The following is a 27,919-nucleotide window of genomic DNA, read 5'->3' as shown; positions in this document are numbered from 1 at the left end:
AGCTGAAGTGTCACTAAATGTGGTATGAAACAAGGTCAAGTTTTCTTCTAAAGAAAAAACACAGGCAATAAATTCAATGGTTTATTGAAAAGATAAGAACCTTGCCAGAAAGAAGTTGTGTACCTTGCATATAAGTATCACTTGCTTTGTTTTAAGCTCATTCTGTTGTATCCAAAATAAATGTCAGAGACATGACATGAAAGTTAAGACTTTAAAAGCTCTAGTTACATGAGATCACAGTTGGTTAAGATTAGAGAGCTAGATCAAACTTTCAGTGCTCAATAGTATTATAATAGAAATGGTATTTGGATAGAGAATTCAGAGGCTTTATTTAGGAGTACAGAGTTAAGATAAAATTACATAGTAAGTTAAAATTAAATTTAGTAATTTTCACACTCCAGTGTTCTTGCCTGGAGAATCCCAGGGAAGGGGAGCCTGGTGGGCTTCCGTCTATGGGGTCACACAGAGTCGGACACGACTGAAGTGACTTAGCAGCAGCAGCAGCAACTTTCAATAAATTCTAACAGGATGTCAAACAATGTTTTCTATCTTAAACTGATGGATAAGTGAAATAAAATATAACAAGTTCAAAACAAAATCATCTTGATTGCTACAAACGAAGTATGAGAAAGCAGGTAAACCAGAGGCTTCTTACACTGATTGCAGTTCCTTCTTTCTCAAATCTTGACACTAGCATTATTTTTTGAATAATGAAAATGCAGTCTCCCTGTTGCTGTCAAACTTGCAGTTTTCTTGAACTCCACATTTGTTGGTTTGTTGGTAAAAGCACTCAGACTTTTACGTTATTGCTGTACCATAAATACAAATGATGGATGTAAACTTTCACAGGTAGACTCACCAGTTTTTTGGTTTGTTTTTTTTTTAAGAAGAGGAGACCTCAGTCCTCACCGATTTGTATTAAGGTCAATAAGGCCTCTAGATTGTGTGCTGCATGCTTCAGTTAAGATAAAAGGCACAGTGGTCGCCCAAGAGTTCACATGCAGGAGATCAAAAGTTTCCAAAGTATGAATTACCTGGTGTGTGTGGTAGAAATGGACTCCAATATCTGTTACCATATTGATTGCCATGTTAATTTGAATGAACATATTATGTTAGATTGATTAACAGTCTGTCACACACAAAGTTAAAGTTTATTTTCTTTCAATTTATTTCATCACTGGGGTTGTTAATTGACTATTTCAATCTGAGACCTAGTTGATTTTAGCATATGTGAAAGATAGCTTTGCATGCTTTTTTCATTCTCATTTTATTTAGCATTTCTTTTTGGTGACTGTTGGATTAAAACTGACCAACTGACAGATCATTTCTTAATACAGATTTCTACAGACATTCTAATTGGTCCCAATAATCTTTGAAAGGGTACACACTCTTTCATGCCTGGGGACAGTTATCCTAAAGCCCCTGAAGGCCCCCCAGCTTCCTAAAGGGTTAGATCACAAAGTCTGCTTCCCTTTGGCGGGCTACCGTCACCCACACTGTCTAGATATCAGCCTGCGTGCTTGTACAGCTTGTGATTAAGCCCTTCGGTGCTCAGCGTAAACGCATCAACTTTCATTTAGGGCATATAAATAAGTGAGGCCTCCACTAAAACAGCAAACGATATTATCAGCAAGAAACCTGAAGGTGGGCTTTGGACCGAAAATGGAGAAAACGTCGCTGTGGAAGTCAGGTTACATTTTGCCTGGTAACAGTTCTCAAGAAAAGGAGAGGCACTAGTCGGGAAAAAATCAAAGTCATGCTTTTTTTCACGCCTAGCAGTTCTCATTGCAGCTTCTTCTCGCTGCGACAGCTTCCCCTCCGAGTGCAGCCTCGCGGGCGCGCCCACCCGTCGGGCCTCCGCGGAGCCGACTCCGCGCGGCGACCAGGCCCGGGAACGCCGCGGGCTTCCCCGGGCTCGGGGCCCCAGTCACGAAGCTCTCACGGCCGGGACTCCCACTGTAGGCATTTCTTAGGCGATGCATCTGAGGGGTGCAGAGGCCGGACGGCTGGGCGGCATCAGCGGCCAGTGGACGCGAGTCAGCAGATCCCGGGAGACGCGAAGGACGGGAGGCCGGCGGGCTGCAGTCCGGGGGTCAGAGGCCGACACGAAGGGGCCGCTCCGCTTTGCCTTCCCTCACGGTCTGCATGTAAGCGTGCAACGTGTGTTTCTCAGCAGTGTATTACGCGTAAAGTGGCGCGTCTGCTTTCCCCGGATGTTATACCGCAAAGGCTCCCCTGAAACTTCCCTAAACCGGTGCCTCCCGACGGCTGTGGGTGTCGGTGGCTGGCTCCGGCCCTGTGTCTGCCTGGTGTCAGGACCCAGAAGTTCTCTCTGAACGACGAGCTGCTTTCGGGAACTCGCTGTTGTGTGCTACAGCGACGGAACTTTGAGGAACGTGTTTCTCTCTGGGGTCTCCAGGCGTGTGAGGCGGTGCCTGGTCAGCCTGGGCTGGGCTCTCAGCGCCGCTGCCCACAGCATCCTCTCTAGCCTATTGTGCTAGAGTGCTAAGTGCGGTGTGTGTATTTCTTTCAGACCTCCCATGCGTGCACCCAGGACACAGTTTGCATAATGATCCGAAACTATACATTCTCACTTACTTTCTCAATTTTTTGGGGAAATTTTAATCCTGGCTCAGTAATACCACTATAGCTGGTGGTAAGATTTCCTACCCTTTTAAGTGTGCGTCTTTTGTAGAGTCAACAAGGACTTTGTGATGATTTCAAGATTGAGATTTTACATGGATTTGTCCATATCCCTACATTTATCTTTCCTTGAAGTCGCTGCCTATTTCTCATCTTCCTTATGAAGTATTATGTGCAAGGAATTTCAAGTACATGCATGATTTTTTTCAGTTTCCCAAAGTATATTTATAAACGTATGTCTATAAATTGACTTATTTTACAAGTGGCTTATTTTTCAAAATGGTTCCTTAGCACTTTCATGACAGTTTTCATATGTTCTCTGAAGTACCACTGCCATGGGTCTTTGTTAAATGATCTTGTACTAGGAAATCTAGGGATTTACAAGCTCTTTGCTCTTAACATTTGAGAGAATGAGCAAATTGAGTGACTAAGTAGACACAATGGGCAGCATAAATACACAAACTGTGTCTGTTAGTGGTGAAAGCTGCCAAGCCATTTATGATGCATTTTAATCAGGTGTGGGAAAATGGACACATGAAAAAGTGTCAGCTCCGCAAGAGCAGGGATTTTAGCGTGTCTGGTTCACTGAGCTATTTTGGACACATAAGGAGAGAGCTGGCCCACGACTGGATATCCAGTCAATGTTTGTTAAATGAAGACAGAGTGACTTAAAGAATGAAGTTCACCAGAATCCTTCAAAGCAGCTTGGCAGTTGTTCTTTACAATCCCTCCTCTTAGCACCTGTTATTCCATCATCCGTTGAAATGTGGTCTAAATTTGTTTAAAAAAGGAAAAAGTACCCCCTTCCCATGTGGCCAAATAGACCCAGAGTCATCTACAGACTTCTACAGAATAGTCCCTATAGCATTTAAGCATTAATCTCTATCTACACATCCTGCCTTCACATAAAACATCTTTGAAAGGAAAACTAAAAAAATAACGGGCAAATAATTATATCCAGTTTATAAAATATTTCTAGCCTTGTGATATTGTCATATGAAATGAAAATCTATTGCCCCCTTACAGATATGCTGTTCATTTCTAATTAGACTTTTATTGCAAGCAGATATTCTCAGAAATTACTGTCACATTTTATATTAACACTAAAGAAATAATTTATTACATAACAGAGCACCCAAAACTAATAATGGCTTCCTACCATTACTATTGAATTAAATCTAAATGCATTAGACTCACTGTCTATACATTGTCTCGATATTCTTATATAATATTCACACATAATAGTTGTCTATAAAAGTCTTGGAAATAATCACTTTTCTAAAAACATGCAAAGCAAAAACTTTGGTTTAAATTGTTACTATTAATGCCCCTTCATAAAGAAAAAAAAAGATAAATTTATTTCTACCAGGTAATTTATTTTACTTATGTGTAAGTCCCTTATATTTGTATTCACACTGAAAATTACTAGAGTTTCATTAAATAAAACCAGACGAACGTGTCATTTCTGCATACCTTAATCAAAATGGATCATTGAGATAGATGCCCTGAACAGCAACAATGTCAAACAAACAAAAACGACAAAAAAAACTTATAAGCTTCTACTAAGAGAAACAAATTGCTTACAAAGAGATAAACACAAAACTAAGATTCAGCTTTTCCTCTGTGCCACAAGATGCTGTAAAATTTTATAAAATCCACAACTTGCCGTGCAAATAGGATTTTGAACCTAGAGTCTTGTCTGTTCAAGCAAGAGGAACTAACAAAGACACTTTTAGTTAAACAAAGTCACAGGCGCCTGCATTCCTGTTTCTCAATCCACGTCTGTTTCATTTTCTTCCCAGGGGACATGCTTCCTATCCGAGGCTTTTATGCTTTGCTTTCACTTCACTTTCCCTTCCAACATGCCATGGCTTTTCATGGTGCTGATTCTGGCTTTGCCTTATAAGTTAGAGACCCACTTATCAATATCAGCTCAATTCATCTCAGTGTATCTTAGTTAAAATTTCTATATAAGGAAGAACAATTAACTCAACCGACATCCGGTGCCTGCCTTTGGTGGCATCAACTGTACGCTCCGCTCTACGGGCAGCTGGCACTGATATGCACATCTGAGTTACGAAAAATTGGAGAGGGGGCATATTATTGTAGAAGCGCGTGAAGCAAAGATAAATATATCCACTAAATTGAACTACTTAAAGTTTTGGTTGGTTATAAAATAAAGCATGGACTTTGGATTTAGAGAAGTTTGAATTTGCTTGATAACTTATGCCTAATGTCCCTAAGTTCTAGCTTTCAATGGTAAAAATGTCTAATGCCAAGCATTGAAGAAGTATATGATAAACACATGATGTGCCCAACCCATGTTTAAAATATGAGAGTTAATTCATGGTGGCTTCCCTTCCATACATCAACCAAGTAGTTAATTTTGGCACAAAGGAAATATCATCTATTATTACATAAGTTACTTCAATTGACTAAAATGAACAGGTTTGGGGAGGAGGCACTGCTTTTGGACAGAAAATATATTGAATCGAAATTTATCCTCATGAACTGTCAATGTTACTCAAATACAGTTCCAATTCACAAAAGTATTTCTACTATTGACCTGGGGAGTCAGGAGCTTCTGAATTAGATAGATAATAGATGATGGATAGATAAATAGATGAGAGCTATTTTTATATGTTTGGTCCATAGCTTTTGAAGCCTTCACCGATCTTGCCCACTCTAGTCACTAGAATCGTTTTCTCACTGAGAAATCAGTATGTTTCCTCTGCTCTTTGGTTCCCTTAAGACACAAAGCTGCATCCAACATATCTGTGCTTCTGGTATTCTACAAGTCCAAAATGGTCGTTTTCTCTAATCATCTGAATTTTATTCACATTATCACACCAAATCAAGTTTAAAACTGTTAAGAAACGTTCTTTGAATTATAAAGTCCTTTGCTTTTCACTTTTCTCCGAACTTCCCCAGTCAGTAGCCACGTGATTTACTGCTTTGTGGTCTTATTTCTCTTGTTATTTTTTATGCATTACTTTTGTCTTCCCAAATATAAGATGGGAAAGACAGCTATGTCACACTCAACTTGTGTAGCGCATAGGTTCTAGTTTAATGTAAAGTCCACCATGGGTATTTAGTAAAGTTCTAGCTATCATTTACTCCATGCTTTCTTTAAATTTTACACAAAGTTTTTAGTAATTAACACTTCATATTTTATTGACAATAATAACATTCAGTTCAGTTCAGTTCAGTCACTCAGTCGTGTCCGACTCTTTGTGACCCCATGAATCACAGCACGCCAGGCCTCCCTGTCCATCACCAACTCCCAGAGTTCACTCAAACTCATGTCCATCGAGTCGGTGATGCCATCCAGCCATCTCATTCTCTGTCATCCCCTTCTCCTCCCATCCCCAATCCCGCCCAGCATCAGACTCTCTTCCAGTGACTCAACTCGTCACATGAGGTGGCCAAAGTATTGGAGTTTCAGCTTTAGCATCAGTCCCTCCAATGAACACCCAGGATTGTGTAAACACAATTCATCTTGTAATACAAACATCATGACATCAGTGTTGTAATAACTATATGACCTAGAAATAAGCATGTAGTGCTTATTCCTAGTGTGTCATAATCTCTGAAATATAATTAGGATAAAAACTCCACACAACACTTAATAGCCCAAAATAGTTCATGGATCTTTATATGCTGTATCAAGCTAAACAGAATGCTCAGTTCGTTTTACTAAAGAATAAAAATTTTTCAGACATAATGATTCATAGAATTTGCTTAACTAAAAACTACTTTTTCTATTGAATATAAACATAATGTTATGAAATAGAAACAAATCTGCTAAAATTAAAAATCATAAGAAGAAACTCTCGAATAACTCCTTACCCTTTAAGTCAGAAGAGTAATTGCAAGAATTTGAGTGTACTACATGCAAACAGTGCAGCATCACTTCAAATGAATTATACTCCTTTCCCTTAGGAATTGTAATATTGTTCAATAACAAATAATAACCTGTAGGGCAGATATAATGGAGGTGGAATGTAGAGAAGTATTTTATCAGAAAGTCAGCTCCACGGGCTAAATTGATCTATGCTGATTGCCTTTGCCCGTACAGTTTACTTCTGCAGATAACAGCATCAACGCCAACCCTGTTCTCTCTACCTGCTAACCTCAGTTGACTTCTTTGTTTATACTACTTACTTTTAGATGTTAGAAAGGGAAGCTGTACTCCATGAACACCTCTATATATCTTATAAGCACCTTCTAAAAATAATGCAATCCATTGAAAGAAAAACATCACTATTTCATGTAATTAATTAAAGACATTGTGATAACAGATAAGAGCTTAAATGTACAGCACTCAAATCTCTTTGCAACTATTTATTAGGTGACATAACCAACAAGACTGAACATTCATAACTCATAGGAAAATTTTCATGACAAAGTTGAAATTTTAATTTTTTAATATAAGATACTTCTTTCAAAATGCATGTACTTGGGACTTTATTGGTGGTCCCGTAGATAAGAATCTGCCTGCCAATGAAGAGCCAAGGGTTCCATCCCTGCTCCAGGAAGAGTTACGTGCCACAGAGCAAGTAAACCTGCACACCACCAGTACTGAACCTACATGCTGCAACTACTGAAGCTTCTGTGCCTAGAGCCCGTGCTCTGCAACGAAAGAAGCCGCCTCAGTGAGCAGCCTGGACGCTGCAGTGAAGAGCAGCCGCCACTCGCTGCAGCCAGAGAAAGCCTACACACATCAGCCAAGATTCAACACAACCATAAATAAATATTTTTAGATATATATACTTGGTGTCTGATTACTGATCACTAATAAGTGAAAACTAATAAATGTTATATTAGATGTGGGTCTTCTATGGTTTATTGCAGTTCTTAGAATATTCCTAGAAAGAAGCAGAAGGAAATTAGTCCAAAATATGTGATTTTTTTTAGAGAATTTCAAACTATTTTAAGATTCTTTAAGATGTTTTCAGTTGAAGTATAACTATTTTACAATGCTGTGTTAGTTTCTGCTGTACAGCAAAGTGAATTAGTCATGTATGTGTGTGCTCAGTTGCTCAGTCATGTCCGACTCTTTGCAGCCTCATGGACAGTAACCCACCAGGCTCTTCTGTCCATGGGATTCTCCTGGCAGGAATACTACAGTGGGTTGCCATGCCCTTCTGCAGGGAATCTTCCTGACCCAGGGATCAAACCCACATCTCCTGTGTCTCTCACATTGCAGGAAGATTCTTTATCCACTGAACCACCTGGGAAGCCTGTGCTATAAAATAGACCTTTAGAAATCTGGGAACCAAAAGTTATCCATATCCACTAAAGTAAACCAATAATAATAACTATTGTACCTGACTAGTACAAAAAGCTTGAATTTAAAAATAACCATTATTGTATGTAAGCATGCAATCTTACAATATACTATTTTTGTTCTTTGATGTGCAGAGAGTTCAAACACCTTGATAAATAGATTGATAGCCCACCTTTTTCCACTTAATTGTTTAATCATTTAAAGTGACCCTTTATATTACTGATATGGGATACTGAACATCTGAGAAGAATATTCAAGAGGAGAGAAAACTCCCAATCTAATAACGCAGCTGGCAAGTTTGTGTACTAAGGTATATTACAGTTTGGGTGCAGTGGTAAAGAATCTGCATGCCAATGCAGGAGATACAAGAACTGCAGTTTTGACCTCTGGTTTGGGAAGATCCTCTGGAGCAGGAAATGGCAACCGTCTCCAGTGTATTTGCCTGGAAATCCCGTGGGTGGAGCAACCTGGGAGGCTGCAGTCCCTGGGGTCACTAAGAGTAGACGCCACTAAGCAACTGCGTGAGCACACCGTTAAGCCTCCTTCCTTAAAAAGAAGGGCTCCCACACTCATAACTGTGAAATACCCCACATCTCAAACGAAAATAGCGTTTACTGAAATCGCAATAGTGCTTAACATACGCATGTTTCTTTAGAAATCTTTCATGCATTTTGAATGCTTAGTGAAGGAGTTGCACTTCAACGATGGGTATTATCTTTGTTCACCTTGTGTGGACAGCCAACTGCTTGCTCTCATAATAACTACCCTCAAGCCTCAGTACTTTAAAGGGAAAAAAGTGTCTCTCTCAACAAGGAGTAAGCCAACATGAGTATTCGTGCAGGTGAGATGTGATCCTCCCGTCTAGTTTCACACTAGTTCAGGGACTCGAGCTGCTGCAAAACCTTGTGACGTTCCGTGCCTGCTTCCTTCAGTGGCATTCTGCACTTGGTAAGTCTGTCTAAGGTCTCTCGTGAGACTCCCTGTGCTCTGGGGCTCTTATCCTGCATTCATGTTCGCCGCCTCACCCGCTGACTCATCTCCACTCTCGAAAGAGCGGCAGTCTCTCCTGTTCCTTCCGTTCAGACGTTCCTTCTCTGCATGTTACCCTTTCTTATGGAACCCCTCCCTGCATTTCCCTGTGGGGAGCTCTGTAAATCTTCTCTGTTTCGGCCTAGATGCCACTTGTTAGAATCCCAGAAGCGACCCACCCCCTATTCCACAAGACTTTGGGCCCCCCTTAGAACACTATATTTAGCACCACCGCAGCATTTGTGTTATTCTGCAGTTTCTTCTTTGCCCCTGGGTGGTATGCATAAAGGAGTAAAGTGTTGGAAGACATGGGCTGTATCTTACACTCCCTTTCATCCCCGGGACACAGCGCATCACTAGCTATCAATAGATATCAGTAAAGAAATAGTGAATAAGTGAACAAGGAAAAACACTTTTGTACTGTAGCCCAAAGACATGAGTCCCAGGTTGATTTTCTTTTAGCAGTCAAACAGAAAATATGGTAGAAGTAGAGGCAGTGCGTCTCAGTGTTTTATCATCTTCCTCTAGTTTAGGCTGTGGCTGTGCTGGCTCGCTATCCGGGCGAGCAGAGGCCGCTCTCTGGCTGCGGGGCACCGGCTTCTCATTGCGGAGGCTTCTCCGGTTGCAGAGCAGGGCTCCAGGGCGTGTGCGCTGCAGAAACGAGGCCCCCGGCTCTAGGGCAGGGGCTCAGTAGTTGCGGTGGGTGGAGTCAGTCGCTTGCGGCACGTGGGGTCTTCCTGGGTCAGGGATCGAACCTGTGTCATTGGCAGGCGGATTTTTTTTTTTTTTTAACCACTGAGCAACACTTTTAAAGATTAATTCTAAATGAAAATGGAAGCAAGGCATACTATTAATTTTTTAAAAGGATATGAAAAATAGAATGGCTTACATCAACATTTAAAACTAATGCCCATTTTAAGAGTTGTGTATAAAACTAAAATGGCCAAGGCAAACGGGGCACATTTTGACAAAATTTGATGGGCAAGCCATATTTTAACGTATATAAAATTCATTCAAAGCACAAGAAACTCTTACCCATGTTAGAACACATAGACATTTCTTTAAAAAAAAAAATTACAAAAAAAAAGAATACAAAAAAAAAAATTACAAACTGACAATTTTTTTTGTTTTGTTTTACATAAAGGTACATCTTCCCTGGTAGTAAAAACTGATCCAAAAAGCAGGGAAACAACAAATAATGACAGAAGTGTAGTGAGATAACCACTTCCAGAAAGCAATATGTCCATATGCATCAAGACACTTAAAAATATGTGTACTTTTTTATTCTGGATTTCCAAATGGAGGAATTTATTCGTACTAAACAATTGAGGTTGAGTTTGAAAATAAACATATAAATCACATATTACAGTAGTACTTATAATGCAAATTGGAAAACAACTAAATATTCAGAAATAGGTACATGACTAAATAAATAAAATTTAGTACATAATATGAGAAAATATTGCTCGGTACCTAAGATATTTCGTGACCTACAGAATTGTTTTGCATATTTAGGCAGGGAAACACATCATGTTTTTCCTTTATGGGATCCGCCTTGGTTTCAGTCACCTGAGTTGCCTGAAAACTCTATGCCATGGCAGAATTCGCCACTGATCCTGAGTGGTGCCCAGCTCACTTGCTGTGTTCAGAGCTAAGGCAACAGGCAATGAGGGTAAACAGGCCCAGCACTCCTTTCCCCTGCTCCGTAAACTATGTTCACTTCAAAATTTTGGCCTTTGAAAGAAAAGAAATTCAAGAATAGATGTAGTCTATTTCTATATTTTGGTAGGCCGCAGTCCCTCTCAAAATAGAGCCAGGTGTCTGTTCATTGTATCTGATGGAGAGGATAGAATGCAGAGAAAAGATGGAAAAAAGATAATATGCAAAAATATTGCTATCTGTATTTGAAAGCTTTTCCGGAACCAAGAACAGATAAGCATTCATTTTCTTTTTCTATTTTTATGGCATTAATGAAATTAACTATAATGTGATATTTTTGACATATCATGAAAAAGTTGTCTAATTTATTTTTTGACAAAATCAGCTTTCCAGTACTATACATTAAATAATAATCAGTTTTCATTAATTTGAAATGCCAAATCTAACATATACTAAAAATGCCGAGTATAAGCCACAGTATTTATATTCATAAATTTTAATTTTGTTTCATTGATCTGCTTATTATTTCTGTGTAGTATTGATTGGTAATTGTTTATGATATCCTTTCCTAATAATTATTATAACTTGACATAATCATACATTTTTAAAATTACTTAGCCATAGGAAAGAAAGAAATCTTTTTGTTTCCTTTGGATTTCAGAAAGGATACATGCAACCATTGTTCACAGCAGCATATTTACAATAGCCGAAACATGGAAGCAACCTATATGTCCCTTGCAGATGAATGGATGAAGAAGATTTTGCATGTGCGTACCACACAACACTACTCAGCCATAAAAATGGATGAAGTGTTGCTGTTTTCAGAAACACAGATGGACCTAGATGGCCTTATGCTAAGTGAAGTAAATCAGGCAGCTGCTGCTGCTGCTAAGTCACTTCAGTCGTGTCCGACTCTGTGCGACCCCATAGACTTCCCACCAGGCTCCCCTGTCCTTGGGACTCTCCAGGCAAGAACACCGGAGTGGGTTTCCATTTCCTTCTCCAATGTGTGAAAGTGAAGTCACTCAGTCGTGTCCGATTCATAGCAGAGAAACACAAATACTGTATGCTTTCCCTTCTTTGTGCAAATCCAAAAACGAAGATGAATGAATGAGCATAACAAAGTAGAAACAAACTCAGGCAGAAAGAAGAAGCTAGTGGTTATCGGGGGGAGAGGCAGGGAGAGGGGCAGATGCGAGAAGGAGATTCAGGATGTGATAAACAAAATAAATATGATGCAACGGTATAAAGAACAGCAAAGGGAGCACAGTCTGTACTTTATAATAACTGCAAGTGGAGCATAAGCTGTAAAATATCAGATCACACTATTGCATACTTCAAGTTGATACAACACCGTAAACCAACTGTACTTCAGTTAAAAAGAAAGGGAGTGAAGTGCTGACATTTGTAACAACACAGATGGACCTGGAGAGCATTATGGTTAATGAACTATTAGATGGAAAAAGACAAATATTGTGTTTTTACTTGTATGTAGAATCTAAAACACGAAACAGACAAATAGAGCAAAAGGACAAAAAGACGCAGAAACAGAGCAAACTGGAGGCTCCCAGAGGTGAGAAGGACGAAGGGAGAGAGAAGCGGAGGAGATCCACAAACGCAGGCAAATACGCCTCAGAGGTGCACTGCACAGCACCAGGAATATAGCCAACAGTACTGAAAAACTCTACAAGAGGCTCAACCTGTAAAAACACTGCATCATGTTGTTGCACACCTGAAACCAATATAATACTGTAAGCCAACCCTACTTCAATATAAATAAAATGTTTCCGAATGTTAATAACAGATTATATTTTTGTCTCATCTAATTTTTAAAACAAGAATATTTTCTTAGAATTTTAAGTATGCTGTTTCATTACCATCATTAGCATCATTAATGCTATCTATCTTTGGCCAGTATTAATCTTTAGTTTTAATATGCATTTCAATTGATACAACATTACTGAGGACACAAGAAACGGTTTCTTTTCCTTCTTTTCTGTCTTTTATTCAACCTTTTCTGGGAAAATATACTCTTCTTTTAAATCTATAGAATTTATTCATTTCCAAGCAGGGCAGCTGTGACAGCTGTTCTGAAACCCTAGTAAGGGGATTCATTCATTTAGATGCAGCTCTTTCAGGATAGCCTCAGTTGCCAATGGTCTGAATTACAATTCCTTCTCACTGGGAATGGCCTGAAACTTTAACCATTAAACTAAGCATGAGGATTTCAGAGAATCAGCTAGATTGGTCAAGTACTATGCAATAAGCCACTTAGGCAGACAGCTTCCCAGTACTACTCGGGATGAGGGCAATTCTGTAAGAAGTTTCCCTGCATAAGGCAGCACTCACACTTGAACCCCTGCCACATGACACCACTCGTGTGGTGTGCTGCTGGCGTGTCCTTTTGAAAAGACGTGAGAACCACTTCAAAAGGGAAACCATACGCATTACCCAGTGGTGGCATGACTATAATCTGATTTTTTCTTTATAAAAAAATTTATTTACAACTTTTTATTTTGCATTGGGGTATAGCTGATTAATAAACAATATCATGATAGTTTCAAATGACCAGCAAAGGGACCCAGTCATATGTATATAGATATGTACCCATTTTCCCCCAAACTCCTCTCCCATCCAAGCTGCCACATAGCACTGCACAGAGTGCTACCTATACAGTAGGTCCTTTGTTGACTATCCATTTGAATATAGCAGTGTGTACCTGTCCATCTAATTTTAACCTAATTTTTATATACTCAGTTAAGAATCCTAATTTTGCTTCTATCTTCCAAACTCTAGTTCATAATAAAAAAGTTAAAAAAAAATAAGTGAAGTGAAAGTGTTAGCCGCTCAGTCATGTCTGACTCTTTGCAACCCCATGAACTGTAGCCCAGCTCTGTCCATGGAATTCACCGGGCAAGAATACTGGAGTGGATAGCTTTTCCCTTCTCCAGGGGATCTTCTTGACCCAGGGGTTGAACCTGGGTCTCCTCCACTGCAGGCAGATTCTTTACCATCTGAGCCAGCAAGGAAGTCCAGTTCATAATAACTGTCTACTAAATAAAACTTGCCTGCTAAATTAGCATCGTTGTGCCGAACTGTACCAACTATGAGAGATAGAGGCCACAGGGGCTTCCCAGGTGGCACCAGTGATAAAGAACCCTCCTGCCAATTCAGGAGACGCGGGTTCAACCCCTTGGCTGGGAGGATCCCCAGAGGAGGGCATGGCAACCCACTCCAGTGTTCTTGCCTGGAGAGTCCCTTGACAGAGGAGCCTGGCCGGCTACAGTTCGTGGGGTCTCACAGAGTCGGACACAATTGAAGCGACTTACGCTCGCAGAGGCCACAGCTCTTGGCATGGCCCTAGACATTTTAGCTGCATTTATGGTAAGTGTTCTAACTGGGATGCAGTGCTACCACCTCCCCATTTTAGAGATGAAGTAAAGGTTTAAACAATTTTTCATTGTCTAATTTTTCCAATCTAATTTTACACGCAAGTATTTTGTGGATCTGACAGTGGAATGCTAATCTATGTGACTCTAAATGCATAAATATTCGAATGTATAAATATTCAGCCAAATATTCCAGAAGGTGGCATTTAAATACCCTGTCTCTGAACTGCATTTGACTTCAATCATCTCAGAAAAATAAATTTCAGAAACTTTTCTTAAATGTCTTTCTTTCTCAATGACCTTTACTAATACTTTTAAGTATTAGTATTTTAATAATCTTTCTAATATCTCAAATGTTCCTGATGAATTTTAAACCTACCCATTTTTAAAGGGTATCAAATAGATGCTTGCCAACAAGCATTTGTCTACAAGTAGCTAGAGTACAGCATAATGCAACCTCAAGCTAATATTATTCCAGAAAAATATTCTGGAAAAGTGAGTTGAAATTAACACTGGTCCCCTTCCTTTACAGGGAATATAGTCAATAATACTATAATAATTTTGCAAGGCACATAATCCATAAAAAATATTCCATCACTATGTCATACACCTGAAACTGGTATAATTGTAAGTCAACTATGATTCAGTAAAAAGAAAATGAACAATACAAACTCAGGGCCACATTTTCAAGACTAGCTCATTAAATTTGTGATTTTTCTCTCAGACAAACCTTTGAGGTCACATACAGAAGATGGTGTTTCAGAGGTCTTGTCTCCCTGGATTGTCAAAATCTGAGAGTAAAAGAAAGATTAACTGTCAATGCTTGGAATATCTAGTTTTGTTTACAATTAAAAATGGGCTATGATATCTGCAACCAGGGCCACTTATGAGAGAACTTACTGTCTTAACTACCGTCACACTGGAAAATAAATTACTGATTAAGAAAAATAAGGTAGAAAAAAGAAAATAAGGAAAAATTAGATCAGAATAAAGCAGCCTAAAGTCATTGCCACCACACTCCGACAGCAGCTAAAACAAAAACCACATTACAGAAAGTTAACCAGGATGAAAAAGCAGAAAGTTATGACCCAGATGAAGGAACAAGATAAAGTCATTGCCCAATAGTTCAATAACGCTACAGCTTGATTGAGGCATAAGATATTAGAATATCTGAGTCATGGTAGAATATTTGTGTCATAGTTGATCTTTACTCTGTTAAGAGTCACAAAAGGATATGGTGCTGCAAGCATTTGGTCTCACGGTTGAACACACTGTGATCTCGGGAGGGGCGTGCTTTCCTTTTTTCCAGTAATGTAGTGACTTTTTGGCAAATATGAATAGTTTTCGTTTTAATGTCATCTTCCTCCATTCAATATTTCCCATATTAAGCCCTGCCTTACTTGAGCCATGCTATTCATTTACAATCGATTGCTATGGCGCCCTAACCTGATTTAGTACTTCCAATCACATCCCACCCTTGAGTTTTTAAGCCAATTTGAATATTCCTAGAACCACATCGTCAGTGGTTCTTTAAATCTGTGATCGCTCCAGCCTTGATTTGATCTCTAGCAGGTTCCAAACACCTGCCACCAAGACTCCTACTTTGGAACCATTTAGATTCAGTTTTTTCAGGATATTCCCCATCATCAATTTTTTTCCAATGGATTTTAACTTCAGTTATTTCTCTAATTCCTTGAGACTGTTGCTTCTTTTAGAAGGGACCCCATACTCCACATCCCGTTCTATAAAACTGGGACATTTGAATTAGTTCCACATTCCAGTCAGGTTGCCTCCAACCTACATTCTTCCTGCAGTCTTCCCTGTGCATTATCACTAGATTGAACCTTTTCTAAGTCCCACTTTTCACAAAGCATCTTCCTACTGAGGCATTAAAGTATTTATCATTATATCCCTCCAAATCTATTTGCTATGCATTTTGCGTCAGTCAGTTTATATGTCTCTCTCTTAGACACGGAGAGAGAGAGATTTATTGCAAAGAATCGGCTGATGTGATTGTGGGGCTGGCTAAGTTAGAAATCTGAGATCAGCGATCAAGAAGAGCAAGCAGGGACTCCCAGGCATGAGCTGAAGCTTCTATTCAGAGACAGAATTCCCCATTCCTCTGTCAAGCAGTAGTTCTACTCCATGTGTCTTTTAAAAAATTACAGCAGGCCTACCCAGATTTACTAACTGTAAACTATTTAAAATCTTCAATCACATCTAAAAAAACACCTTCACAGCAACACAAAGATCAGTGTTCAACTGAATTACTGTGGACTATAAACTGGTCATTGATATATAAAACAGACCATCACATATTACACATTGAATGAATGAATAAATTAAATACCCATGTACCCGTGTTGCATGTGTGTTCAGTCGTGTCCAACTCTTTGCCACGCCATGAACTGTAGCCCGCTAGGCTCCTCTGTCCATAGGATTTTCCAGGTGAGTTGCCATTTCCTTCTCCAGGGGATCTTCCCGACCTAGGGGTCAAACCTGTGTCTCCTACATTAGCAGGCGGATTCTTTACCACTGAGCCTAAGCCCTCCTTAAGGTTATTCACTTTCAATGTATTCATGAGCCTATTTATTTTGTTTTTCAGTCACTCGGTTGTGTGTAACCCCATGACTGTAGCATACCAGGCTTCCTTGCCCTTCATTATCTCCTGGATGCTCAAAATCATGTCCGTTTAGTCGATGACGCCATCCAACCATCTCATCCTCCATCATCTCCTTCTCTTCCTGCCCTCAATCTTTCCCAGAATCAGGGTTTTTTCAAATGAGTCATGTGGCCAAAGTACTGGAGCTTCAGTTTCAACATCAGTCCTTCCAATGAACACCTAGGACTGATTTCCTTTAGGATGGACTGGTTGGATCTCCTTGCAGTCCAAGGGGCTCTCAAGAGTCTTCTCCAGCACCACAGTTCAAAAGCATCAATTCTTTGGTGCTCAGTCTCCCTTATGGTCCAACTCTCACATCCATACGTGACCACTGGAAAAACCATAGCCTTAACAATGCAGACATTTATCTGCAAAGTGATGTCTCTGCTTTTTAATACACTGTCTCGGTTTGTCATAGCTTTCCTTCCAAGGAACAAGCACGTTCTAATTTCATGTCTGCAATCACTATCCACAGTGATTTTGGAGTCCAAGAGAATAAAGTCTGTCGCTGTTTCCACTTTTTCCCCCAACTATTTACCATGAAGTGATGGGACCAGATGCCGTGATCTTAGTTTTTGTATGCTGAGTGTTAAGCCGGCTTTTTCACTCTCCTCCTTCACACTCATCAAGAGGCCCTTCAGTTTCTCTTTGCTCTCTGCCACTGGAGTGGTCTCATCTGTGTACCTGGGGTTGTTGACATTTCTCTCAGCAATTGCAGCTTGTGAGTCATCCACCCTGCATTTTGCAGGGTCACAATATGCAGCCTTGGCATACTTCTTTCTCAGTTTTGAACCAGTCCCTTTTCCATGTCTGGTTCTAACTGTTGCTTCTTATCCTGCATACAGGTTTCTCAGGAGACAGGTAAGGTGGTCTGTAATTCCCAGTTTTGAAATAACTTCCCACTATTTGTGGTCCACAGAGTTAAAACTTTAGTCAGTGAAATAGAAGTAGGTTTTTTTTTTAATTCCCTTGCTTTTTCTATGATCCAGTGAATGTTGGCAATTTGATCTCTGGTTCCTCTCCCTTTTTGAAATCTAGTTTGTGCCACTGTAAGTTCCCCGTTCGCGTACTGCATACTGCTGAAGCCTAGCTTGAGGGATTTTGAACATTTCCTTGCCAGCATGTGAAATGAACTCAACTGTACGTAATTTAAACATTCTTTGGCATTGCCTTTCTTTGGGATTGAAATGAAAATGCATGACCACATTGGCCCTTGTCAAACAAAGGGAATGGTTTCATAAACTAGTCTACTTTAATTAAAATATTATCCTGATGACAAAGTGAGCAGAAATAGGTGGAGAGACCAAAACATGCTCTGGTGTTCAGCGCAATTGCCTCTTGTCCAGCGGAATCTGCTTGGACTGCTTCTGCTTTTGTTTCACTCCTTTTATGTGTAGTTCCTTTTCCCTTTCCTCTCCTTCCGGCGGAAGTGCCCTCTCCTCCGGGGAGCCGCTCTGCCCTCTGCTAAGAAATGCCCGTCTGCAGCCCTTCCCTCGCATCCGCAGCTCTGCTGCACTGCCTGGCGCTTTGCTTTAACAGGAGTCTTAATAGCAAGACTCAGCTTGGGTCCCGTCCCCTCGGGTTGCTTACGTGCCTTTCTGGAGACGTGCTTTGTTCCCACTGTTGTTGCTGGGAGTTATTCAAAAGTATCGGATTGAGGAATAATTCCCTGAAGGCGTTACAAATGATACTTGCTTTTCAAATCTTTTTTTCTTTTGTTCAGTTATTCAACGAAGCACTGTGCTCACTGTTAAGTATCATGGATTTGATGCTCTTAAAGCAAGAAAAGCAACTTACATCTTATTATTCCTGCCAAGACGTAATGGTCTTTGTAGTATATTTTTCAAATAGCTAGGCCTTAATTTGCCACTAAGTTATTTTACAACATCAAACTTTTAGCTATTTGTCAGGAATCGACTGTATCTTTTCTATTGAAAAATGTTATTAAATGTCAGTTAATTTCCTGAAATAGGCTCAAAAAAATTTCTAAGTAGACAATTCACTGAGTTAGGCTCATTATATTATAAATAATTTGAGTTCTTTTCCAGTAAATTCTACTGAAAATATAACCCTTATTTGTAACACAAGTTTCACCTTGGCACACTGGGAACTCATCTTCCTTCCTAGGGAAGGCACTGGATTGCAATATGCACATTTTGTAGTTGTAGATTTCATCCACTGAATGTTTATATAAAACATGGACACAATCCATGTATTTTCTAAGTGAATAATTAATAAATGAACAGATATCTTTTTCCTAAGTACTATGCCAGAGAAGTGTTAATGACCACCTCTCTTGATATGAAGCAGCAAGAACCACAGAGAATATTGGATCATGTCCTTTCATGGAACACTTTCCTTTCACTAAAATAAAGTTTTGAAAACTCTAACCTTTCCTTGACATTGTATGGATAAACCAGGCCATTAAAGATTAGCTGCTGGTGTGATGGAAGCTGTCTATATTTAAATAGTTTGTTCAAATTAAGACTAGCATTAAGGATTCTACCAGGAGAGTTGACCATGTCTGTCCTTCCAAAAATCTCAAGTCTCTCTCTGTTCCCTTTCTGGAAGACTTGAATAAAAAGTGCACAGCTCTTAAAAAATATATACTCAGCTGGAGAAAGATGATAGAGAAAGCAAGATGAAGTTCCCTCACCTCGTGCTGGGGGAGGGGATGTCTGCCTTTTACATATAAAGCCCTGAGACTAATTACATTAAAGGCATCTTCAGTAATGTCATTTAATAACTTTTCCAAGATACTTATGAGTAATTTTAATACATACCTTTTAACCTACACCTTATGTTCTATTATACATAATTATTCTACTTGCTTATTATACTCTTTAAATTACAATGATTAATCATACACATTGTATAATTAAATTGTGAAAAAGGATTAATCATCATTATATTATTGTTTAATTATGCTACATATTTCATTTTAACTAGAAAATGTAAAGCACTTTAACTCATAGGCTAAACACACTGTTATATAATTAGCCTAGATTTTATTGTAAGGAAAGAAAAATAAGGCCCAGGATAAGTGACTTATTGGAGGTGAAACAAGAATATGTTTTGCCCTTAGTCTGAATAAAAAATAGTGTAGAATTCAGAACTTTGAGCCATTTTTCAGGAAACCAAACCGAAGGAAAGCAAAAAGGTTTTCTCCTTATTAAGTAATATCTTAACTCTTATTAAAGAATACGTGCAGTTCTCATCCCGAATCATACGGTTCCTAGAGGGCTTCCGAGAACATGGCCAGTGAGTGTGTCGCTTAACCAGCTACTGGCAGTGAGTCTGGCTCAACGCAGCCTTCCCAGCCCAGCCTCTGACCCTACAGTCCCACAGCGTCCTGGGGTAAGTGGTTCCAGGCCGTTTTACTTCTTAAAGAGCCTCCAGACCAATGTTTTCACTGGATAGCTGTACCATAGACTCATGATCCAGGACATAAATAAACCATCTTTTCTATTATAATACTTATTCATAATATTAAATAGACAGATGCGGGAAGGAAATAATCATGGGAATTATTTTAAATAGCAATGCAGATTTTTCTACTCTGTAAGGAAGTAGTTAAATTCCCTCTTGAGAATATTACTAATCCACAGAAAAGAATGAAATAAACCCGTTTGCAGCGACACAGACAGACCTAGCGATGATCATACTCAGTGAAGTAAGTCAGAAAGGGGACGACAAACGCCGTATGATGTCACTTACACGTGGAATCTAAAACATGACCTGAATGGACTTTGGTAAAGAATCCGTCTCCAATGCAGGAGACCCTGGTCTGATTCCTGGGTCGGGAAGATCCGCTGCAGAAGGGATAGGCCACCCACTCCAGTGTTCTTGGGCTTCCCTGGTGGCTCAGCTGGTAAAGAATCCGCCTGCGATGCGGGAGACCTGGGTTCAGTCCTTGGGTTGGGAAGATCCCCTGGAGAAGGGAAAGGCTACCCACTCCACTATGCTGGCCTGGAGAACTCCATGGGCTGTATAGTCCATGGGGTCACAAAGAGTCGGACACGACTTTCACTGCCACAAAACAGAAATACACCCGCAGACATAGAGAATGGACGTGTGGTTACCAAGGAGAGGGGGCTGAGGGGGGATGAATTGAGAGTTTGGGATTAGCAAATGCGAGCTATTATATATAGACTGGATAAGCAACAAGGACCTATGCAATAGCATGGAGAAGTATATTCAATAGCCTGTTCAGTTCAGTTCAGTCGCTCAGTCGTGTCCGACTCTTTGCAACCCCATGAATCACAGCACGCCAGGCCTCCCTTTCCATCACCAACTCCCAGAGTTCACTCAAACTCACCTCCATCGAGTCGGTGATGCCATCCAGCCATCTCATCCTCTGTCGTCCCCTTCTCCTCATGCCCCCAATCCCTCCCAGCCTCAGACTCTTTTCCAGTGAGTCAACTCGTCACATGAGGTGGCCAAAGTATTGGAGTTTCAGCTTTAGCATCAGTCCTTCCAATGAACACCCAGCACTGATCTCCTTTAGAATGGACTTGTTGGATCTCCTTGTAGTCCAAGGGACTCTCAAGAGTCTTCTCCAGCACCACAGTTCAAAAGCACCAATTCTTCGGCAATCAGCTTTCTTCACAGTCCAACTCTCACATCCATACATGACCACGGGAAAAACCATAGCCTTGACTAGACAGACCTTTGTTGGCAAAGTAATGTCTCTGCTTTTTAATATGCTATCTACGTTGGTCATGACTTTCCTTCCAAGGAGTAAGCGTCTTTTAATTTCATGGCTGCAATCAACATCCGCAGTAATTTTGGAGCCCCCCAAAAATAAAGTCTGACACTTTCCACTGTTTCCCTATCTATTTTCCATGAAGTGATGGGACCAGATGCCATGATCTTAGTTTTCTGAATGTTGAGCTTTAAGCCAACTTTTTCACTCTCCTCTTTCACTTTCATCAAGAGGCTTTTTAGTTCTTCTTCCCTTTCTGCCATAAGGGTGGTGTCATCTGCATATCTGAGGTTATTTATATTTCTCCCAGCAATCTTGATTCCAGCTTGTGCTTCTTCCAGCCCAGGATTCCTCATGATGTACTCTGCATATAAGTTAAATAAGCAGGGTGACAATATACAGCCTTGATGTACTCCTTTTCCTATTTGGAACCGGTCTGTTGTTCCATGTCCAGTTCTAACTGTTGCTTCCTGACCTGCATACAGCTGTCTCAGGAGGCAGGTCAGGTGGTCTGGTATTCCCATTTTCCACAGTTTATTGTGATCCACACAGTCAAAGGCTTTGGCATAGTCAATAAAGCAGAAATAGATGTTTTTCTGGAACTCTCTTGCTTTTTCTATGATCCAGCGGATGTTGGCAATTTGATCTCTGGTTCCTCTGCCTTTTCTAAAACCAGCTTGAACATCTGGAAGTCCATGGTTCACGCATTGCTGAAGCCTGGCTTGGAGAATTTTGAGCATGACTTTACTAGTGTGTGAGATGAGTGCAATAGTGTGGTAGTAAACCATAATGGAAAAAGAATATGAATATATACATATATAACTGAATCACTTTGCTGTACAGAAGAAATTAATGCAATACTGTAATTCAACTATACTTCAATAATACAAATTTTTAAAAAATTATTTCTTGTGTAAATTTCACCTGGTTTAGTTAGGTCCATTGATGGGTTTTTTTATTTATTATTATAAATGGGTTTATTTATTTATTATTATAAATAAAAGTTAAGGCTCAAGCTTTAACCAGAAAAGCACAAGAAACAAATGAACGCTGACAACGATAACAAAATTGGTCTCTGTTTTAATCTCTTGTATAGAGTAACATTCATAATTCCTGAGAGAGAGCATCCCATTGCTCAAGGTCAGATCATCCTACTGCCCATCACACAGATTTAATGCTGAGAGGAAGGGAGGACGGCTGAGAGAAGACACTCAATGAGCGAGTTTTCAAGAACTCCTCTCATTTCTGTTGATTGGAAATGCAGCACCTGTATTAATTTCTCCAACAAAACATCAATGAGTGGAAAATATTCCTGAAGGTAGATTGGAAAGGTGTTAGAAAGGAGAAACAGATGCTGAGCAGGTAAAATTAAAAATAAAAATAGACTCCACCAGAGGCTAATCAGCACACCAGGATTTTGTTTTTTTAATGCTTTGGAATCGGGCTTCCCAGGTGACTCCAGCGGTAAAGAACCCACCTACCAATGCGGAAGACATAAGAGACATGGGTTCGATCCCTGAGTCAGGAAGATCCCCTGGAGGAGGGCATGACAACCCACTCCACTATTCTTGCCTGGAGAATCCCACAGACAGAGGAGCCTGGTGGGCTATAGTCCATGGTGTCGCACAGAGTTGGACATGACTGAAGTGACTTAGCATACACCTGAATAAGATCACCATCATTTTTTAAATTCTACATTTACATTTTGAGTGTGTGTGTGTGTGTGTGTGTGTGCGTGCACGTGTGCGCACGTGTGTGTTTTATATGAAAACTTACAAATTGAAAAGACACAGGTCAGTTATTCCTCACAGTACGACTTTCTTAACAAAGGAACATGGGGAAATCCAGCTGATATATTTTTATTTGAAAAGAAACTGTGAAAACCAAGGATCGTATGTAAGGCAAACAAACACGCTTGAAATTATTTTCAAATAACAGATTTCCTAATGTGAGTATTTTAAAAAAGATAATGACTTTATTTACTATACAAACATGCTGTCACAATCTGTCCCTTTTAGATTCTTGACTGTATGTAATAGACCCAGGAAATAATCCTTCTATTTGATGTTTATGGATCCGGCATCTAACTGCAGATACCATGGTTACAGTGCCAAGTATTGGGCATGAAATTGTAGGCTTTAAAATGCAGCAAATTGATATGCTGTTTTTTAGGGCACTCAGCCACATTTGCACCAGTTCACATATTTGTTTATGAAGAAATGGCTGTCTGTAAAGGAAGTTGATATAGACCATTAATTATAGATGGAAGTCAGGAGATAAGGGAAAAGATGATTATTTATATAACCCTATTCCTTACCAGAATGCTGTACAGTGCAAGAGCTAATAAAACTACTCTAATAACTGAACCCAAGAGGTAATTTACATTTTATTAGGTGGAAGAGCTTTGAAATTGTTTGTTGCAGAAGATGAAAAAGAGGGGAAATAAAGAGAAAGAAAGAAATGGAAGCTTGAATTAAAAATGAGATTCATGATTTTCCTTTTGATCCACAGAATAACAACTGTCTGTACTGCATTATAACTTCATATGATTTCCCATCAGGTTGTCTGAAAATTGCCTCTTTAAATGTGATGATGCCGAAAAATGGTGACTAAAAAAAGACTCATTTTTTTTTTAACATTACTGTCTCCTGCAGCATTTTACTAATGAGATACACAATAAAGTTATATCACTCATGCATTATTTAATATCGTACCCCTGGATTTCCATCTCTTGATTTTAGATGACTCGCCTGCCTGCAAACAGAGCAGCCCCAGGCGTGTTAGGTTTTGAATATAAATCACCTATGTAACTTAAGAACGTTATTTTAAATAAAATACTCAACTCTCTGCCTTGATTATATGTGAAAGAGAATATTTTTTTCCTAATTATAACTTCATTTGCATATTGCAATATTTCATTTTTATTGAGTGCCCATTGGTACAAGGTGCCATGATAGAGATGTATGATATTGTTTAATTTAATTAAGAAATAATGACTCCTAGCAGCATATTCTACACCTCCCATGCAGGCAATTGACAGAAATACTTTGGTAATTTGCTGGCATAAATTATTTACAGAGATAAGTTATCCATTTTACATTGCAAATGACACAATACTTTGATATTTGAGTTGCAGAGTTAAATGTACGTTTATGGGCCTAAACCATGCATTGGCATAAGGAGGTTTATACAAGGTGTGCTGGAGTTGGCTTATTTTGGCCCAAGGGAACTGTGGTAAGCAGCCTTTTCAAATCCACATTCAATAATGCCAAGTTGCTGGCTGGAAACTAGCCATAGTGGAAATATTTACACCAGAGAAATGATAAACACAAAAAAATAGTGGTTTTTATTTTGCTTTGTTCCTTGGGGGCTCAGCAGTACAGACTCCGTCTGCAATGCAGAAGCCACGAGAAACATAGGTTCGATTCCTGGATTGGAAACATCCCCTGGAGGAGGAAATGGCAACCCAGTCCAGTATTCTTGCCTGGAGAACCCCATGGATAGAGGAGCCTGGTGGGCTCCAGTCGGTGAACTCACAAAGAATCTTACACCTCAGCATGCACAAGCATCTTTGTTGTTTTTAGAGGGCCAGCTGTCAGACATCCACCAGCACATCACTGGATTTATGCAATGTTTCAGAATTACGCATGCAGATAATGTGCTATCCTGAAAGAGCAACAATCTTTTTGGAAGATTTTTAATGTTGAGGTAAATGTATGAACATAATGCTGTAGTTATAGTCACCATTATATTTGGCATTTACTTTGAAATAATCCAACTCTCCCTTACAAAAACTGAGTTGGTGAGAGGATAGAGAATAGATAAAACAAAATTAGTAAGCATATTAAAGATTTTTAAATTTGGGGATTGGTATACAGGTTTCGTAGTGTTTTTACATTTGTGAAGTTTTCCATAAAATGATGTTAAAAATAACTATCAACAAGAAAATATTCATATACATGTATATATATGTGTATATATACATGTGTATATGTATTTAGATTTTCAAGAAATGTATATATATATGAACTCACAGATAAGTAACATACTATTAGACCACAGGTACATACACAGCTCTTGTTCTAGACATTCAATTACATTCTAAGTATGCTTCTGTATCAGGAAGCTATGGCTTATAATTTTTAAAAACAATCTTTAACTGACCTCAGGTATTTCCTTAACTGTGATTCTAGTTGCATCAGGGCATGAAAAGCAGGGAACTAAATTCTCTTCTTAAGTAAATTTATGAGAAAATCGCCAAGGGATACAGTTTACTATATCTCGGTAGAGGTACTGAGGGCGTATGCAATTCAGGTCCCCTGCATACCAGTGAGTGCAGCCATTTTATTTGTAAATGGAAAACAAAACAAAGCAAAACGAAAGGAAAAAAGGACAAGGAACTTTTTCAGAGTTAGTTAACCAAGTTCTTTCCACCCAAAGGCCAAAGTCAATATCACCAAGGGACTTAAAGGAAATTCTGAATCTCAGCTCCTACCCCAGGATTACTGAGGTAGAAGCTGTCATTAACAAGACCCCCAGGTGGTCCTAGTGATAAAGAACCCATCTGCCAAGGTAGGAGACATAAGGGAAAGATCTTGCTCCCTGGGTCGGGAAAATTCCCTGGAGGAGGCATGGCAACCCGCTCCAGTATTCTTGCCTGGAGAATCCCATGGATAGAGGAGCATGGTGGGCTACAGTCCATAAGGCCACAAAGAGTCGGACAGGACTGAAGCGACTTAGCATGCAGGCACCAGGCAGTTTATAAGATACTTAATAAAAGCTGAGAAGCACCAGACTAGATAGGACAAAGCACAACTTTACCTGATTCGCCCACTTCATTAAGCTCCACTCCCCGGCTGGTGAATGAACCTCTTTCTGCTGACCCTCACCGGAAGGTAGGTTTTCCCCATTCTGTTCGCATTTCCTTTGTCAAAGTTGTGCTTGAGTTGACACACACATGTGCTACAGGGGCACCAAAGACTTCTGCCAGGTTTCGCCTCCTTCCTGCAACCCTGGATCAGCCACTGCATTAAAGAAAAATGCTGATATTCTGAAATGTCGTGAAAGTCATTAGACACAAGAAGACTCCGCAAGAAGTGCAGTGTCGTCCACCAGGATGCTGATAAATGCATCTGTATTCTTTTTGACGGGCCTCCCTGCCTGGCCTCCCCAGGCGGGGAAGAATCTGCCTGCAGTGCAGGAAACCCAGGCTCAATCCTTGGAAGGGAATGGCAACCCACTCCAGTATTCTTGCCTGGAAAATTCCATAAACAGATTCTGTGTAACAGAGAGTCACATAAATTCATGAAGATTCATACAGCGATGAGTTTGAGAAGGACTGAAAACACTGTGCTAATCACCCTGGACTTCCCTTAAATGAGCGTTTAACCTTTCCTCAGGCCTTGGGAGCACTTCATTTGAAGGAAAGCTGCATGTGGAACGCACGTGGCATCAAGAGCAGCAGCGCGTCTCAGACAGAGAGCCTCTGCGGTCAGCGATGGCGGAGCTGCCTCGGGTAAGCCAGTTACCCTGCACCAACCTTAATAGAGGAGCAATTTATAGAAGCCAAGAAATGTTAATTGAACAGTGAATCATTTAGACTGGGGGATAAAATATACGGGCTTGATCACTAGAAAGCAAACAAAAGATTGAAAAGAGCTTAGGAGGACTTGAGTACCTTGAAACATAAAGCCACTTAAAAACAAAAAAAAACCTTTTCATGACAGTAGGACCATCAAAACGCATTAGAGCAAGAAGCTGAAGGAGGTTATCAAATTCTAGAGCAGGGCCTGGCTAGCTAGCAGCGTTTCTGTTAAGACAATTCTCTCACTAAAGTAAAGCATTAGGCTAGGAGAACAATAATATGTTTTTAAACAATAGTCTTTGAATACTTTTTCACCCCTCGGCCATGCTATCATTTCAGTGTTTGGAGAACACCAGTGTGGTGATGTTCTCTGCGTCCTCAGTCATGTCCAGTTCTTTATGACCCCATGGACCGTAGGCCACCAGGCTCCTCTATCCATGGAATTCTCCAGGCAAGAGTACTGCAGTGGGTAGCCATTTCCTCCTCCAAAGGCTCTTCCTGACCCAGGGATTGAACCCGCGTCTCCTGCATTGGCAGGCAGATTCTTTACCACTGAGTCACCTGGGAAGCCAATATGGTGAGCATCAGTTAATTACCTAAAGAAACTGTTCAGGCTACACTTGAAGGAATGTTAATGACAGACAGGAGTCACGCCTGATCATCAGCCCAATAGAAATTGGTACAGAATTAAACACAAATCTGAGTGCAATGCTGGAAGGACATTCTGGTCAAACAGTATTAGTGCAATTATGCCAAATTAAAGAGTGTGACGGGGCTTCCCAGGCAGCGCAGTGGTAAAGAATCCTCCCAATGCAGGAGACATGGGTTTGATCCCTGAGTTAGAAAGACCCCCTGGAGAGGGAAATGGCAATCCACTCCAGTACTCTTGCCTGGAGAATTCCATGGACAGAGGAGCCTGGCGGGTACAGTCTGTGGGGTCTCAAAAGAATCAAACACA

This window comes from Moschus berezovskii, chromosome 16 (genome assembly GCF_049115385.1).
Source record: "Moschus berezovskii isolate FMDL1 chromosome 16, NW_MosBer_1.0, whole genome shotgun sequence".
Classification (NCBI taxonomy): Eukaryota; Metazoa; Chordata; class Mammalia; order Artiodactyla; family Moschidae; genus Moschus; species Moschus berezovskii.
This window is presented reverse-complemented; position numbering follows the sequence as displayed.